This window comes from Malaya genurostris, chromosome 2, assembly GCF_030247185.1.
Source record: "Malaya genurostris strain Urasoe2022 chromosome 2, Malgen_1.1, whole genome shotgun sequence".
NCBI lineage: Eukaryota > Metazoa > Arthropoda > Insecta > Diptera > Culicidae > Malaya > Malaya genurostris.
Genome location: NC_080571.1, coordinates 115,479,716 through 115,499,133, shown reverse-complemented (window position 1 = coordinate 115,499,133; position 19,418 = coordinate 115,479,716). Strand labels below are relative to the sequence as shown.

The following is a 19,418-nucleotide window of genomic DNA, read 5'->3' as shown; positions in this document are numbered from 1 at the left end:
CCATTTTTTTGCTGAGCTAAACTTTTCAACTCACTGTAAACAAAATGAATAGCGCCGAAATGACAGCATGTTCTGAAGATGGTAATGGTAAAAAATGTCAACTTTATGATGGAAACATCAAATCCACAGAGCAACACTTAGTGTTGCCATGACCAAATACCTAAGTAATAACCTACGTATGGTTATTCCCTGAGAGTTTCAAAAATATCTGACATCAAATGAAATTTTGATGAATTTCTGTTGTTCTTTTAGTACAGTCCTTATATCAAAATAGGTCTGGCCATTTGAGTTCACAATATTCCGTCTGTTTAATTTAATCTTAGATCTTCAGGTATGCTTGAAAATATCATTGGTAGTATTTTGTTATTGATGAACTTCATACTCCATGGTTTCATAACGATACTTGCTTCAAGTAGGAATATTTTCAGCTCTAATTTAATTTACAATTGGCCACTAAGCAAGAAGTAATTACACTCGATGTTCACTGCGAAACCCGGGTCATGCAATCGAGAAGTTGCATCGAGTGGGTTGTAACAAAACCAGCGGGTGTATTGCGAAACCCGCTGAAGCTAAATAAATAATATAAATCATTCATTTCATACCTTATTATGACCTTATTGTTATACATTTCTTATAAACACACGTTTTCATATTCGTCGATTTCGTCCAGGCAGTAGTAATATGCAAAATTCTTCGCTCTCCGCAGAAACGTTAGCGTGGCAAAGGCCGAGCTTTGGCTCTCCGACACTTCCTCAGCTCGCAGTCACGGACCGCGCGAAAGCGGCGATCGGCGGTACAGGAGCTTCACGGCGGGACCTACCGCACCGAGACCGATGCTGAATGGTTACAATAGCTGTTTGGCAACACTAGTACATTGAAGCGTTAAATTTTTTTTTCTCGTTTCACATTCGATCACCACAGGTTCACTTGTGCATGGGTAGTCGTACGTGCGCTGACTTACGTACAGTGGATCACAATAGATTTCATCTCATTTTAAGCATCATCGAATTTGGATTTCAATGCTCGCCGACGGGTGTTATTGGTATTCACAAATTTTACAACTTTTCACGCACATTGCCCCCAGTTGGACCATTCCTGTAACTATAGCATTTTTGCCTTCTTGCATATGTCAACACCACTATACTCTGCTTTTGAATTTACGATGGACAACTTATGGAGACACTTTTTTTTTCTTCGCCGAACCGCTGCGCATAACTGTGCGTTAAACAGCTGCAAAATTTAACTACTTTCGAACAAGTGAAATTTCATCCCATTTTAGTATCTACAATCGAGATTAGGTTGACCTTCCGTTGTAGTTGTTAAGCACAATCAGTATTTGCGACTCGAATATCTCACGTCTATTAGCATTGGCATTTTCTTAATAAGAACTTATTTCAAGTAAAATTACCCACCGTATCGGAAAGTTGAGTCAACCATCGATAAATGGGAGTGTAAAATGTTAGTTAAAAACAAAAACATAAAATTTACACAAAACTTTCAGTACAATGGCCTAAGGAATGACATGTCCTCACATACACTCAAGCAGCATTTTTTTTCTATGCGCATCGGCCATAGTACATTGAAATGATTCTTATTAATCTTTCACTTTATGTTGTTTCGAACTGGTACCACTCTGGAATATCCAACTATTTCACTCTTGATCGATCGCTGGATGGCACGGACATGAAAGAGATAGCATCAACGAAACCAGCAACAACAATAACAAGAACAACACTTGTAACAGCACCAACACAAGAAGGAGCCAGAGTCCACCAACATCAGCAACGATGGTGGACCGCAACAGGAAAGTAAGTGCCCGAAGCACCACACGTCAATAGTCGCGAAATCGTGTCTGCTAGATATGCGTAGAGTCCTCGGCGACAATTCGTAAACCCGCGATCGCGTAGGCCAACTTCTTGCACCAAACTGAGTGAGCTAGCGATCCGGTGGTAAATTTTGAGCCATACCAGATCGGTCGGCTTGAAACGGTGGTGAGCTTTCAGGGGTCCATGCTCACGTTTACTCTCCTTCTTGTTTATGTTTTATGCTGTGTTCACTACAACCATTCTCTCGCAATACCTGTTATGGTGTGCTTTATAATCATCGGAAAGCTGTTCAACACCTTTCCGATTGGCCATGGATAATAAAAACGAAATTATTGTGCGCGCGCAAAACCGATTGCAAAATTTTTGCCGTTAAGCAAAACTGGTGTGTGATTCCTGTTAATAATTTTTGTCTACGACTGCGACCGAATTTGATGACAACTTAACGGCATGGGACATTCGGATTCGTATTTCTAAAGTCTTGATAAATCTAAGTATTAAAGTGTTTTCTCATGCTGATAGTAGCTTTCCGTTTGAAGACTTTACATGTAGTGCACACTAAATTAATTTTACGTACCGATGTCAGTAACGCTTTGCTGACTTTCGAACAAGTGAACATTCAGTTCAGTAATCGTTCAATTTACTTAATGATCGGTAGAGTTGCACTGAACTTCGAGCTGTCCTCATAATTCTTTTAAATCGGCGAAGAGTTGTTTTTGATGTGGAACACATCTTTATTTTCTATACAGAATATAGAAGCAAAATTATCGCTAACGTTTCAGTCCTACGTGTAGCATGATAGAGGTTGGTTGTTGCTAGACAGCAAAACAAAAAGTGCCATAAAACGATTTGAAGCTTTAAGTGGTTTGCTCTGATCTTGTGTAATGCAAGCTTGGATGAAATTTCATGTTATGTCGTTTCGCCTGAGAAATTGACAACTACCCAGGATAAATTTGGAGTGCTTAAGATTAATTTCTAATTTATATAAAACTCGATGGATAATCAGAAAAAGTTTATCGCTTCAACTGAAATAGCCGAATGGTAGAGAAACTTAACACTATAAAAACAATTGCTCGCATACAAAACTTGAATACAAGCTTGGCGAAGAGAAGCTCGTATCACAAATATGTACAAAGATATGATTGCATACATTTGGGATATTGGTGTAATTTCGTCGGCTATAAAACAAACAATGTTCGTTGTTGGTTCCTAATCAAGATCAATCTAAGCAGACTCTCGTGCAATTGCGGATTCAAAAGTGTGACGATTGATTGAACTGTTTGATTGTAGATCATTAGAAATGTTGGTTGCCTTGTTCCACATCAACGGCCCTTGGGGCTGATCCTTGTAGTTTTGAATTTATTTACTCTCCAAATATAGTTTATACACATATCTTATTTCTTTCGGTTGTCATCGTCAGCGTTCCAATTTCAATAGAATATGGGATCATCAATCATTTTATTGGAGTGATGAACTAAAAAGCTTTAGAAGGCTTTTTGATTATCAGCAATCAGTATTACATATTTTTTTCACAATAATCAATTTGCACCACTATGTTTTCTCTATATATTGAAATTTTCGTATTTTTGTTTCTGAAAATGATATCATTTGACAGATCAGTATTTCTTCTGAACTGTTTGATGATGGTTACAGAAATTCTTCATTATTTTTTTTAGAATTTAAAAAAAAAACGGAAAAACTGAGTTTGACAAAAAAACGTGATTAATCCACCTAGCAGTGAGATGATACCTTTTTTTATCAATCCGCATGTGTTTTTCGCATGGATATTCTTAGGTGTTTTACTTCTCATGAAATTATTTTAATTATCGTCGTTTTAAACGGCTAATTGAGACTTTAATCACTCATTACCCTGTAATGTCGAAACTACAAATCGTATCGAATTTCAATCTTAACGTGTGACAATCGATAGAACATTCCATGAGATGTCGAAGTAAGTTCCACTTTAGAGTTTTTCGTCATCATTTATGATACTTCCAGAGCCGGTATTCAGGAACTAGCATAACCCAAAATGATTCGAATGGCCATAAATTAATACGCCAAACAATTTACATCTTCTATATCGGTTTGAATTTAAAAAACTCATCATCTGTAATTCCAGAATCGGATAAAATTCACCAATTTTGTATAGGACCTTTAATTAGAATGTTTGTTTTTGAAGTTCGATTTGGCCTTTTTGAGAAAATGATTGAGCTTTGAGAAACGATTCGATACTGGAACCGGAATTATAAAATCGGTGTAGCCGAAATCAGTTAAATTCACCTGAGGAGTGTGTAGACATCTTTGAGAAATTGTAGCGCGAATTCAAATTTGGGGGTACATTCCGAATCCAAAAACGAATACCGCTTAAACTGAAATAAATTTATTTCGTAATCGACTAATCAAATCTGTAAACCTGATAAATCTGATTTATTCATGTGAAATGGACAATTTTATACTAATCACCCTGTATCTCCTAAACCAGAAGTCGGATCTGACTAAAAAGTAAGATGTTTTATCGGATTTATAGATCTTTCATTTGAATCATAGATGATTCTTAGATTTCATTTGAATCTTAGATCGGTTCAGCCATCTACGAGATTTCTCTCGTGCATTGCAATATTTTAATTTCGTTTCACATATCATCCTGTGGTTCCGCAATCAGAAGTCGGATCCAAACGTAATTCAGGAACCTTGTTTGGTAGTATACTACTTTTCATATGAATCTGAGTTGGTAGAAAACGGTTTAGCCATCTCCGAGAAAATTAAGTGGAATTATTTGTCACACACGCATTTGCTGATCTCGACGAACTGAGTCGTATGGTATATGGAAGTCATGTTCTTCCAGCATTTATTGCTGTAAGTAGTTTAAATCAATATAATTATGGAATTGCTTTCAACTCGAAAATTCTGCCATCATCTGGTTTACATATGGCATATTCGAACGATTATGTTGCCAAAAACGAACCGTGCTAAAATCGGTCCGAGGCAAATTATTATGAAAAAGGATGCTGTACACAGTCTCTTTAGTACTTAGAAACATTTGTATGTAACAGTATAAAAAATCGTGTTTCACGTTTCTCCCAAGCATTGCTTTGTCATACAGCGCTCAAAACTCCTACTGCTGGAATAGGGGGAAAAGTCGCTTATACAAAAATGTCGATATCTCCGTTGAAAACGAACGGATTTTAACAATCTATGGCTTGTTGGATAGGTATTACCGTGTGGAATCTAAGTATAGAAACATACTCTGTTTTCAAGGTCAAGTGTGACAGATACTGTGAAAAAACATGATTTTGACATGAAACTTCGTATAACTCTAAAAGTAAACATCCGATCTCAAAACCATTCAATAGCGTTCTGGGTGACAGGGAGACCTTTCATTTGCGACTAGTTTGATCAAAATCGGTCCAGCCATCTCTGAGATCTCGACCTTTTACTTGACAACACACTAACAGACACACACGGACACTTGTTCAGTTCGTCGAGCTAAATCGATCGGTATATGACATTCGGCTCACCGGGCCTCGGAAAATTTTTCTAAAGTTTGAACGAATCTTTATTTATTTATATATATATATATATATATATATATATATATATATATATATATATATATATATATATATATATATATATATATATATATATATATATATATATATATATATATATATATATATATATATATATAAAGGTAAACATGAATTGCAGAGTTTACAAACCGTGTCAGTAAATGTTTCGTAACTTATGCCGATATTCAGTAGTTCTTTGATAGATAACAAATGAGATGGAGATATTTTTATGCATCACTTAGAGAAAATCTTATTTTACAGATTATAACCTCGAAAATAATTCCCGAACACAAAAAAGGAATTTGGTGTGAATGATTGCTTATTTTATTATTTTTCGACCTAATCAATGTATCAAAGTTGAAATTCAAGAGTATATACATTTAGGTGAATGTTCCTTTCAAATGAGTCTTGTTTGCATCATCGTATCTGCTATGGTGATACACATTCAGCACATGAGCAAGTTTTCCACCCTATTTCAACAGAAGAAAAATCGTCATTGTTTTGAGAAGTAAAGTTAAGCAACAGCAGTTGAAACGTTAAATGTATTTATAACACGTGGATGGACACGTCTTGGGATACATAGATGCCATTGTCGGCTAAACTTCGTACTATTTTTTTTTTAACCTTTAAAAGATACCTAACAAAATTTCATGGCACTCTGATGTTTGGTTCACGAGTTACAATGTTTTAAGTGACGTTAGTCTTGATATTCTCAGAACCAACCTTTAAAAGATACCTAACAAAATTTCATGGCACTCTGATGTTTGGTTCACGAGTTACAATGTTTTAAGTGACGTTAGTCTTGATATTCTCAGAACAATGGATTCCAATCAATTTCGCGAGAGAATTCATTATTGATTTTCAATGGAAAAGAAACACAGTGCAAATTCAGTAATGGCTTAAAAAGTTCTATAGGGGACTCTGGTACATAAAAATCAATAATTTATCGGTGGTATGCTGAGTATGCGGCAACCGTGACAAATCCACTAAATCGTTTTTGGAAACCTTCAAAATTGTATGAGCTAGTTAATATCTTAATGATAACATTCATCAGTGCGTAAATTATTTTGGATGGTTTTTTTTTCTATGAGGAAGCTTTTTCCAAAAACAACAGCGCTACCGAATTTTTTACATCTATATGAGAGAATGGACAAAACCTGGATCCATCACTATACTCAGGAGCCAAAGCGGTCGTCAATCAAGTGGACTACTATCGGTGTCAAAAGTGATCGAAAACGCAAATGTGAGCCGGTATGGATATGGCTTAAGTATTTTAGAATGTTCATGTAACTTTGTTCATAGACTGCCTTGAAAAACACAAGACTATCAGTAGCGAACGTTGCATTGGCCAATTGATGCGTTTGAAGATCGAAATCGGTAAAAAATTACTCCAAATGAAAAAGAAAACAGTGTTCTTTCACAAAGACAATGCGCCTTGTCACAAGTCTCTCGTTACCATGACGAAATCGCATAAATTGGGCTTCGACTTGCTGTCGTACCCACCATACTCACCGAATATGGCTCCCAGAAACCACCACCTATTTGCAGGCCTGATAAAATACCCATCGGCTCACTAAACTCAAGTTTAATGGCACTAGTAGAACGCTGTGTTGGCCCTCTGAATGAACCGTTCTTGGATGCCGCATGTAAATTAGAGGCAGATCAAAAGTTCAACGAAATGAGCAATCAGCATTCAGCGTTTTAGAAGACGCTGGAATAGTACCTATTCAGTTACCAGAATAGGCAGAAATTGTGAGAGCGGATGAAATTCTAAACAAATTGACAGTCCGTCGAAATTAAGAATTTAATACTGAATTGTTTTTTTTTTTTAAAAAGATATTTTATTCAGGCCTATTTGCGTACAAGCTTTACGTGGCCGATTTAGCTAAGTTTTTAGATATTTTTTTTTGTATTGGATCTCGTTGTCACCCTTTTTCTAGGCGGAGAGGAGCTTCCATTTTCCTCCTGCGAGGATTGAAGGGCAGTTTGTTAATACTGAACTGTTATGAAAAAACGACGAGTTACGTTTATCTACGACCACCAAAGAACTTGAGATTTGGAGATTTTAACCTAAATTATTAAAAAACCTATACCTGTGACGTAATGTACACTAAAAAATAAGCGAATATATTGATCAAAATAAATATAAGCCTACAATTCAGACTTCGGTAATCTCACGAAGATCTTATGCTGCTCCTGAAGACGGTTGGGCGAAAGTCCGTTCCTCCATAGGAAGTACTGCTGCAGCGGCACGAGGTATTACGATTCCGAATCGAGGAAACCACTGACTTGATGAAGAATGTAAGCAGTCAATAGAAAAACGCAGAATGTGGAAGGATATAAACAAGCGCCTGGATCAGCTGTACAGTGTAAATGACACTTGGAATTTCTACGATGAGTTTAACAGCTCGCGCAAAGGCTACGTGGCGCAATTCAATGTGTGCAGGAACTTGAACGCAACATTCTCACGAACGAGTATAAGAAGATTTAGATATGGAAGCAGTACTGTGATCTTAACGGCGAAGCAGTCGCTAACGAAGGTGGCATGGAATGGCGTAGAAGACGTTAAACTGCCGGCCTCTGATCTCCATGAATTCATCTAGAAGATCCATTGACTGAAATACAACAAAGCTGCTAGTGTATACAAACTGTCTAGTGAGTTGTTAAAATACGACCAGAGCGTTGCACTAGGTTATTGTTACTATTTGGGAGTAGGATATTTTTTCGGAGGAGTAGATGGAGGGTGTCGTTTGAAGAATCTACAAATAGGGCAACAAGTTAAATTGCTCTAACTACCGCATGATCACACCACTGAGCGTTACCTAAAAGGTTCTCTCCTTTGTTATATCTCGCCGATTGCCACCTTTTGCGTCGTTAGAGTATCGGGAACATTTGAATCTCGAAAGGGTTTTTGTAACGTGCCTAATCGTTGCCTTAGAAGGTGTGATAAGAAGAGCAGGGATAGATACGACTGTCATGATCTTCAGAAAGTTCGTCCAGCTTCTTGGCTTCAACGACGATAATGACCAAATTGCATGGAACTTTGAGGCGACATCAGACTGAAAACTGAAACCATCAGGATTGGGATTGTTATTACCGTTTCAATGACAAAATACTTGACAGGAAGAGGCTCAAAGCACGCCGATGTTAACCTCCAAACAAGATTTCGCATCTACAGTGACGAAATCGATGTGATAACCGCTGACAATGATACCAGTAGAGAAATCATAGATGGATCTAGGCGGGAAATGTGTCTACTTTGGAGTCCGGAGGACCCTCCGGTCGAACAAAATTCGTCTCCGTGCGAAGTTAACTATCTACAAGACGCTGGTTAGACCGGTGGTCCTCTACTGCCAAGAGACCTGGACTAAGCTCGCGGAGAACTAACGTGCCCCTGGTATTCTTGAACGGAAGTTGTGGTGTACCATCTCAACCATTGATGGAAGCTGTAATGCAGGCGAATGAACCATGAGTTGCATCAGCTGCTGGAAGAACCACACATCGTTCATACCTCGGAAATCGGACGTTCGTGGTAGGCAGGACACGTCATAAGGATATCAGCTGATGACCCGGTGAAGCTGGTTCTTAAGGGCAACCCTACTGTAATAAGAAGACGGGACGTACAACAAGCACAGTGGATCGATCAACTAGAGGGTGACCTGCGGACCTTTTGCAGATTGCAAGATTGACGACAATCAGCAATGGATCGAGTAGAATGGAGATGGCTCCAACGTACAGCAAGATACAGCAGAACTCTAACCTGGCCAGTAAAGCAAGATAAATAGACAGCTTGAACACGGACGGAGTTCAGCACAATTGGGATAATTACTGAGTTATATTTCATTACATCCAGAATAGTTCAATTGACAGAAAGATTTCATAGGATTGGACATGTTCTGCCCCTAGGGTATTAAAATTAGTAACTTATCGTCAGACTTTATCGACTTCCATCTTACAAGAATTCAATTCGTAGAAAACAATCATAATATAGACAATTTTTGCAGGTTCGAATTCAGTCTCTGTTGTATGTACATTTTAATGTAAAAATTCTTTTTGTTTCACTGTGAAAACCGTATGTATGTGTATATGTGACAAATAATGTCACTCAATTTTGTCTGAGATGGCTTAACCAATTTTCACATACTTAGTTTCAAATGAACGGTCTTGAGGTCCCATTTCATTTGGATCCGACCTCCGGTTTCGCAATTACAGGGTGATATTCAACAAAAATGTAAAAATAATGCCACTCACTTTTCTCGGATCTGGCTGAATCGTTTTTCACCGTCTTAGATTCAACTGAATAGTATTAAGGTGCCACAAAAATATCCCAATTTTCGTTCAGATCCCACCCCTGGTTTCGGAGGTAGGGTGCCTAATGTAAAAATATCAGTTTCAAGAATATTTTCGTAATAAGTTACCAATTCTTTAAATTGGCTAGTAAATTTCTCTACTTTGCAGATCATAGTCATAAAAATTCATAAAAAAAATTGTTGGTCATAGTAGTTTATGGTTGAATGAACCGGTTGTCACTAAGCCGAATTTTTGGTTCCAGAAGTACCGACAATTACAGGGTGATATTCAACAAAAATGTAAAAATAATGCCACTCACTTTTCTCGGATCTGGCTGAATCGTTTTTCACCGTCTTAGATTCAACTGAATAGTATTAAGATGCCACAAAAATATCCCAATTTTCGTTCAGATCCCACCCCTGGTTTCGGAGGTAGGGTGCCTAATGTAAAAATATCAGTTTCAAGAATATTTTCGTAATAAGTTACCAATTCTTTAAATTGGCTAGTAAATTTCTCTACTTTGCAGATCATAGTCATAGAAATTCATAAAAAAATTTGTTGGTCATAGTAGTTTATGGTTGAATGAACCGGTTGTCACTAAGCCGAATTTTTGGTTCCAGAAGTACCGACGAAAGTAATCGAATGTGATAAACTTTCTCACATATAATGGAATAGATTTTCACTATCTTAAAATGAAATGTAGTATATCAATGTAATCAATGTAAATCTTCGAAACTCTTTTCAAAACTTTTTTTAAACTGTACACGGATACAAATCCATTGCCGGTACCATGATCAAGATATTTTGAAAATCATGAAACATGTCTTTTTATGATATCATAGCTATTACTTACGATTCTATGAGCAAAATGAGTCATATCATGAGCAATAACTCATTATTTTGCTTATAGAATCATCAGTAATAGGCATGATCTCATAAGAAGACATGTTTCATGATTTTCATAATTTCTTGATCATGATACCGGCAATGGATTTTTAACCGTGTAGTTTTTTTTTATGAGTTTTTGCTGTAATATATAGGAGACAATGAATCATATGAGAAATGCATCATTACACCACTAGGTGGATTAAAACTGGTTTTTTATTCATGAATGAGTAAGTAAATCACAATTTCCATTTATTTACTTTCGAATTCGTTCAATGGAGGTGTCATTAATTTGGTACATGATTGCAAAGTTGATACGAGCATGGTGTCAACTGCAATTATTTTATTTGTAAAACTTAACTCAATAAATTAAGTCAAACCAAAATTATAAATCTCAATTCAACAATTGTTATAGCTACTTTTTTTGTGATTCACGATTCCACTGTTCTCGTCAAATGTATAGGATACGTGATGATTATTGCACGTATAAAACTTCGTAATACTTCATTTCACATTTTGACCGGAAACTGGTGCAATTGATACCTCTGGTGCAATTGATACCTCGGAAAAAGCTATCCGATCGCGACAAGAGAGAATTTTGCTGTTTCTCGCTGTATTTTGATTTTGAGAGGCTCAGTCCTTTTCAGTGGTAAAGCTGCAGTCTTCTACTCTTCGAGCACAAGCCACACTCACACAAAAGCTTAAAGCTTATGAATCTTTCATATACGCAACACATCATACCTGTTTCTTTACACATATACCTGCTGCTTCTACCGTGTATTTTTACTGCTGTGCTTTTTTTTATTTTCTTTCATTCATTTAATTTCTTCTTGTGCAACTTTTTCCATGGGTATTCGCTTTCTTTCTTTCACCAATACAATCCCGCTCAATTGATCTTTCTCTGTCTACGACGCATTCTTCAGAGGTAATTGTTATACAAATTTTGTTTTCCTGTTGAGCAGGTCGACGGTCGAGTTTCTAGCCCAAAGATGCGAAGAGTCATCGAAACCATGCCGAATGGGGAGTGCAATCCCTTTTGGGTGGATTACCCGCAGCTTGACAATCTTTTTAATTTTGCCTGGCTGCTGATCGAAGCTTGGTTGACTGGCCGATTCGCATATCGATCTGTTCGTTTTTTCCCGTCATTGCACCGAGCGGAACGCATTGCGGCATTCGGCTTCGATCTGGACTCTGTCGACTGCTGGAGTTGTAAGATCGTTATATATATATTTTCTTCTTATGGTATTTTACTCCCGTTGGATAAATTTGCCTATAAATTATGCTCTGTGTGAGTTGAACGGTGTGTAAAATGTGAGTAACCGTTGCGAGCCTTGTGGGGTTCTGCAACCGATGGCTGATTAAGCGCGAGCCATGCTGCAGCGGTACTCGGCCAAGACTTCGGCTGGACTAGCTGGTTCAGGTTCTGAGCCAAGAGAGGGAAATGGAGCAGTGCTGGTAGGGGGTGATATGTGTGCACTTAGATAAACGGACTCGATTCGGAGAGTTTGGAAAATATCAATGGCTCAGCCAACGAACCACATTTCTGGCAGGCATTGAACCTATCTTTTTGTCACGTTATACTGTTGCGTGAACTGCGGTAAAGGTAATGAATATTGAAACGTTTGGTGTATGCTCTGGGTTGTGATTGTTCATGGTAAAAATTGAAATGAAGGATTTTTGTCTATTCTAATACTGTCGCAATGACGTTATCGTTAGAATTCACCCTTCAATTACGAAGCAAATAATTTTAAATGAAATTATTCATACTTTGTGATAGAATGTCTCGTTTTCAAAAAAAAATGTGTTGTTCTATTAAGCGAACCAAACTTTGGTAAAACAAAGTATAGGTATGACATTAATATGCGGAACATGACCGTCTGTATTGACTGATTTCGAAGTCAATTCCTAGTATCTACTACAAAGGTTTGTGCAACACATAATTATCACATAATTATCCAAGTATATTACAAACCCAGTGCGTTTTTTGTTGTTGGTCGGACACCCCTCTTCAAAACGTCATACTTATTTACTTGGCTCCGAGCTTAAAGCGCGCATTTATTTTGTATGAAACATGTCGAATTCCGAATCAATTAAAGAACATTTCTGAAAGATTTTCTTGTTTAATCAAAAGGAAAATGCACCGAAAAGTCATTGAGTTCTTGTTGAGACTTATGGCGATTTTGCTCCAACTGTCAAAACATGTGAACTCTGGTTTCAAGATTTAACAAATAAGCGATTTCAATATTAACGAAGAACGCGAAAATTGACCGAAATCGTTCGAAGATGATGAACATCAATTATTATTGTAAGAATAATGATGATACAGAAACACAACAAATTATAGCGAAGCAGTTGAATGTCACTCGGCGAGCCATGGGAAAATTCGAAAAGTTGGTAAATGGGTTCCACACAAACTGAATGAACGATAGATGGAAATATGAATAAATCGTAAAAGATCCTTTTACGCTTCGAAAGAAAAAGAATTGACATTGGGTTGACCCGGGCGAAAAAAAAGCAATATATTTTGAGAATCCCAATCGCAAAAATTCATAGGTAACGACAGGACAAGCATCAACATCGTTTGCAATCGGATCGTATTGAGAAAAGGAAAATGCTATGCGATTGGTGAGATTAGAATTGAAATATTTACTTCAAGTTCCTCAAACCCAGATGAGTTAATACCGGTAATAAATATTGAATTTGTGTAGCTCATTTATCTAAAAACAATCAGAATGGGCTTCAAGACACAGAATAGTTATTTTGCAGCATAACAAGGCTTCTGCTTATACAGCCAACGTGGTCAAAGAAATAATTTCTACGTTTGATTCAAAGATTCTACTACACCCGCTATATTCACCAGACACGCACTGGCTAAGCAACACTTCCAAACAGTCGAAGGTGTACGCAAATACCCCACTTGTCAACAAAAGGTGAATGATTTTTTAGGTACACAGATACAAATATTTTGTGAATTTACATATATTTTCATGCACATGTTTGGAGCAGACTATTAAACATGAAGTTACTTTACACTTCAGTGAAAGATTCCATGTTGCAATTTATTTACATGTCGTGTGAATTTAATGAATTTTTTTCTGTGTATGGTGTCTATCATTCGCCCAAGAGATGGACAAAACATTAGTTTTAACAATAATTTTACGATAAATGATTTGAATAAAAAATATCGTTCCTAAATACTGGATTATTTATGTTGAAAAAATGACATTTTAAACTTGCGTACCTGGTAAAAGTCCAAGGTTGCCCTTAACAAGACTCAAAAATAAATTGAGAAGTGCATTACAATTCATTGGAAGCAATGATACTTTCGAAAATGTCACCGTAAAGTGCTGCAAGTTTGTTTCTTTTCGGCAGAAAGATTCTTTCCGTACAGTGACATGATTTTTTGAGTTAAATTATCACTCGCGGAGAAATGCACTTTTGTTTTATTTTTCAATGGCACCAAAAGCTCCATTATACACAATTGTTAATGTTATAAGCGAGTTCAATTGGTTTGAACGTCTCATAGAATTAAATATATTCAAAACTAGAAGTTTTATTTGGTTGAAACAAATACACTTGTTTAAGAACGAAATGCATTTCACTCTTAAGTAGCTTTTCATGTTCTTGAAGCTAATGAGACACTGCTTGCAGTGAGCACTGCGATTGCAATTTCTGTCTCATTGTCTTTCGTTCGTTAGCTTTGCTATTTTCGAAACCGTCGAATTTTTCACACTACTATATTGTTTTCTATTTCTGTCGTTCTGGCTTCTACAATTACAATTACAATTACAATTACAATTACAATTACAATTACAATTACAATTACAATTACAATTACAATTACAATTACAATTACAATTACAATTACAATTACAATTACAATTACAATTACAATTACAATTACAATTACAATTACAATTACAATTACAATTACAATTTCAATTACAATTACAATTACAATTACAATTACAATTACAATTACAATTACAATTACAATTACAATTACAATTACAATTATAATTACAATTACAATTACAATTACAATTACAATTACAATTACAATTACAATTACAATTACAATTACAATTACAATTACAATTACAATTACAATTACAATCACAATTACAATTACAATTACAATTACAATTACAATTACAATTACAATTACAATTACAATTACAATTACAATTACAATTACAATTACAATTACAATTACAATTACAATTACAATTACAATTACAATTACAATTACAATTACAATTACAATTACAATTACAATTACAATTACAATTACAATTACAATTACAATTACAATTACAATTACAATTACAATTACAATTACAATTACAATTACAATTACAATTACAATTACAATTACAATTACAATTACAATTACAATTACAATTACAATTACAATTACAATTACAATTACAATTACAATTACAATTACAATTACAATTACAATTACAATTACAATTACAATTACAATTACAATTACAATTACAATTACAATTACAATTACAATTACAATTACAATTACAATTACAATTACAATTACAATTACAATTACAATTACAATTACAATTACAATTACAATTACAATTACAATTACAATTACAATTACAATTACAATTACAATTACAATTACAATTACAATTACAATTACAATTACAATTACAATTACAATTACAATTACAATTACAATTACAATTACAATTACAATTACAATTACAATTACAATTACAATTACAATTACAATTACAATTACAATTACAATTACAATTACAATTACAATTACAATTACAATTACAATTACAATTACAATTACAATTACAATTACAATTACAATTACAATTACAATTACAATTACAATTACAATTACAATTACAATTACAATTACAATTACAATTACAATTACAATTACAATTACAATTACAATTACAATTACAATTACAATTACAATTACAATTACAATTACAATTACAATTACAATTACAATTACAATTACAATTACAATTACAATTACAATTACAATTACAATTACAATTACAATTACAATTACAATTACAATTACAATTACAATTACAATTACAATTACAATTACAATTACAATTACAATTACAATTACAATTACAATTACAATTACAATTACAATTACAATTACAATTACAATTACAATTACAATTACAATTACAATTACAATTACAATTACAATTACAATTACAATTACAATTACAATTACAATTACAATTACAATTACAATTACAATTACAATTACAATTACAATTACAATTACAATTACAATTACAATTACAATTACAATTACAATTACAATTACAATTACAATTACAATTACAATTACAATTACAATTACAATTACAATTACAATTACAATTACAATTACAATTACAATTACAATTACAATTACAATTACAATTACAATTACAATTACAATTACAATTACAATTACAATTACAATTACAATTACAATTACAATTACAATTACAATTACAATTACAATTACAATTACAATTACAATTACAATTACAATTACAATTACAATTACAATTACAATTACAATTACAATTACAATTACAATTACAATTACAATTACAATTACAATTACAATTACAATTACAATTACAATTACAATTACAATTACAATTACAATTACAATTACAATTACAATTACAATTACAATTACAATTACAATTACAATTACAATTACAATTGCAATTACAGTTACAATTACAATTACAATTACAACGTTCAACAACTATGAAAGGCATTTATAATTCTCTCTGCTCAAATTGATGCATAGAAATATTTACAAGTAGGTGTGAAGCTGTAGGTGTTCAAATCCTGAGGACAACATAGCAGTGGACTGTTTAAGTTTAGGTTGAATAACATGTAAATTTGGAGTAGTAATCATTGTTCCAACTCGCAGACATTCCAAAAATAACTTATCGAGTAAATCTTACATTCACCCTTATTAGAAGCGTTGTTTTTATACGTAACAAAATATGAAAGGCACTAATATTTGCAGCACATAAAAAAGAACGCGAATACTTAACTAGTCTATAAACTAGTACACCCAAACCTCCATTTACATAACTTATATATGTATATATGTATTAATATACGTACACATGTGTGCAAATATTTGTATTTCTTAATACATATAAATATTGGTGAAGTAAAAGCGATCATTTATATGTATAAATATTTACACATATATGCAGACGAGTGAGTGTGTAAGTATACATACATACATATATAAAAGGAGGTTTGGGTGAATAGATTTGCTGACATAAATTCACAAGCTTGGGGTTTTATTTTGGGCTTCTACGAGGGAATCTGTTTCTACACATGCAGAATGCAAACGTCAATTAAGTGCAACTTATCTGGGTGCAACATACTTTGGAAGTATTTTCGATTATGAAAAGGTGGATTAAAACATTGAGCCCGTGGACCGGATCAGGATTTTTTATGCAAAGCGTTTGAAAACAATTTCAGTGTAAGAATTGCACAAAATAAAAAAAAATTACTTTAATCCACATTTTCAAACGATTTGTTCGTTTCGTCCGTTTTCACAAATTTAATCATTTACCTGTGTGAATTAAATTGAGAAAACCGCATTCTTCCTGATAAAATTCCACAACCAGTCGCCACTCCCAAAACCCGACCAAACAAACTTTAAGTAGAAAATTCGGATGAAAACTTTGGCACTTGAACTTTCTTCGTCGACCTCTGTCATGGGATGCAGGCACCAAGAAAAGTTTTGAGTGCTAAAAATACGATACCGGTGAATTTTTTTCTCCCAGATTTCAATTCAAAGTTTTTATGCTCGGTTCTTGTGGTAAAGATGCTTCAAAACAACTTTTGCGTAAAAATCTATATTCGAGTTTTTCGTTTTAATATGTAAATAAACGGGTTCTCCAAAGTAAATTACATTGTCTCCAATATTTTGCATTGTATGTGTTAGAGCAGTTTTACGGAGAGCAAATTTTTTTAGGTTCGAATCATATTTTTTTTAAATATCAATTTCCATATGCACGGCTGAAACTTATATAGTATTTTGTTGATGCAGAAACCAGATAAGAATATTGAGTGCAAAAACCGAAAACCGATTTCTTAATGAAGAATTGTTTTTTACATTCAGCCGTTAACATAGTCAACTTTTTCAGAATTACATACACATTTTAATAAATCGTCATCGAAGTTCGATCTATAATTGTTATGTAAATGCTGCAAATCTAATACAGCATAACTCGAAAATCATTTTATCAAAAGCATGCTTGTATCGGTTAGAGAATCATGTTTTATAACGTGAACGAATCCCGGTGTTCAGCTGTTGGAAAACGAAAATTTGAACGAAGGGACAGCATTTTATATGTTTTCTTTTCGTAAAAGCGTTGGCTTACAATACGACGAAAGTGAGTTTGTTTGCCATCTTGCAGGCGTTTACGTTGAATTTTTCGTCGAAAAGCTTAACATCTGATGACTCACGAAATGAAACTTTATATAGATATGTGTTAAAGTATTTCTTTCTAAATAATGCACGAACTTAAGCTCAGAATCCTGTTTTGTGCATAAGTTTGTTCAAATCGACTAACGAACCTTCAAGAGTTTGTTTTTTTTCGCTAGGATTTTTGCCCTTTTGACCTTTGGCAAAGGCGTTACTGTGAAAATTGTGTTCAAAAGCGAAACATTTCTTCCGTTGAAATCAGTTTGTCGAAAAATGAATGTCTGTTAGTGTATGGACTGGAGTTGTAAATAAAATTTGCACTGAATGAAAGGGTGTCACATGAATTTTTATCCACCTTTAGGTTTCATAATTACAGGACGATGAGAGTGAAAATTTGAGATTTTTATCAAAAACCTAAGGAATCTTCAAAATCGGTCTCAAAATTTGTTCAATAAGTTAGTTTTGATAGTTGGTGGTCAAACATATTGATATTGGGTATATCGGTACTTGATCTTTAAGACGAAAATTGTTGATGTCCGATCATTGTTACACGGACTGCATGATACTTAAATAAAATACACCTAGATTCCCCAGTAATGTAGTTGAGCAACCCGTGACACCAAAAGCCGTGTCTGGTGCAAAATGGGAGAGTAAATGCTCCTAAAATGTATGTATAAAGTTACCTGCGCATTTAACACGCTATTGGCAAAACGAAATGTATCCATTCGAGAAACCCTTCCCACTTGTACGCGGCGGGCAGATTTCTCCCCAGACGCCTGGCTATGTCTGTCAGCCATTTTTGCCGGAATTCTGCCAGAGTTCCGGCAAAAGCCTGGCAACAATGCAACAACCGTTTCCGGCAGCGAACGGTTCTTTTCTGTCGGATTCTTGTCATACAAGATTGGCAGAACCGTTTTGAATCGGTTCTACATTTTAAGCGTCTTAGTTTTATTTTTTTTAATAAAAGATACATATGAAAGGCAATAAGTTATTGCCCTTCATATATACTAATCATGGAAAATGTTATTGGCAATAACATTGTTTTCTCACTACCAAACATACCCATAATTCAATCTCATTTACCTGGTCTCAAGATTAGTTTTTTGTACGTACATGCGGGATTGACAAATATCAAATGAAGTCGAATAAAAAAAAAGAAAAAAGAAAGAGGAGGGAAATAAACAAGACACGTACGGCGAGATAATGGCGCAATTTCGCCTGGACAATTTTGACAGCTGCCAGAATGTAGCCAGCCTTCTGACGGATGCCAGAATTCCTCACAAGCGGGTTCAGGATGTTTTTCACTAAACATTTCAATAACTGTTTGACAGTTAGTTTTCACGACAATCAGTATTTACAGAAATTCGGTTATTGGGAGAT

The 19,418-nt window shown here is 34.5% G+C and overlaps 1 protein-coding gene across 1 annotated transcript in view; it reads right to left on the bottom strand.

Moving 5' to 3' along the window:
• Positions 1–1,911, bottom strand: part of LOC131428487 (F-box/LRR-repeat protein 7) — a 168,597-nt gene extending 166,686 nt beyond the window's left edge. The window contains exon 1 of the mRNA XM_058592470.1: positions 603–1,911. The gene's annotated coding sequence lies outside the window, so the exon portion shown is untranslated. The remainder of the gene's footprint in view (positions 1–602) is intronic.
• Positions 1,912–19,418: the final 17,507 nt, after the last annotated feature.